We start from the raw sequence: 746 nt of genomic DNA, 5'->3' as shown, positions 1-746 counted from the left end.
TCCCGCCGGATAGACCCCACCCAGCCTCGCGGTACAGGCTGCGCCCCGGCACGCCCCATAGGCCCGGCCCCGCCCCCATCCCCCGCGGGGCGCCCGCGGCTGGAGGAGAGCTAGTGGGGCCCGCGGAGGGTGGGGCCCGCGGAGGTTGGACCTCGTGCGGTGAAGACCACGGTTCCCCGTCCCTCCTCGTCGCGGCCCGGCTCCCCCGGGGCGCGGGGCTGAGGGGCACCGAGACCTCAATAAACGGAGCTGGTGCTGCGGGTCTGTTGCTTTCTTTCGCCTGCTCTGGGCTGGGGGGCCGCCTCGGGTATGCGTCCTGGTGGGGAAGGGGGAAGACAGGCCGGAATGCAGGACGAGGTGGACCAGCACCCCCACACCTGGGCAGCAGGGGGCAGACGCGGGACGCTGGGCGCGGACTCACGGGGAGGGGCCTCCTGCGGCCCCATTGGGGGCTCTAAAACGCCGCGTGCCCCTCCCGCTCTCGTCCGGGCAAGGGAGGGGGTGTGATGGAGGAGGGGAAGACTGAGCTTGGGTGAATTCAGAGCAAAACAACCGGATAAAGGAAACCGGCAGGAGGGAAGCACGAGCCGCTGGACCTTGCCGCGAGTGCCGCTAGGTCATTTCCTATGGCCGGGGCCCCAAAGACGTCCAGTCCGCTCCGTGGGGGACTTCCCCCCGGGGGACGTGCTCTCTCCTGCCCCAGGACCGTGCGGTTGCTCGCGGGATGGGGTGATGGCACCCGCGCC

This window comes from Trichechus manatus, unplaced genomic scaffold, assembly GCF_000243295.1.
Source record: "Trichechus manatus latirostris isolate Lorelei unplaced genomic scaffold, TriManLat1.0 scaffold00008, whole genome shotgun sequence".
NCBI classification, from domain to species: Eukaryota; Metazoa; Chordata; class Mammalia; order Sirenia; family Trichechidae; genus Trichechus; species Trichechus manatus.
The sequence above is the reverse complement of the archived record's forward strand: the minus strand, read 5'-3'. Positions refer to the sequence as shown.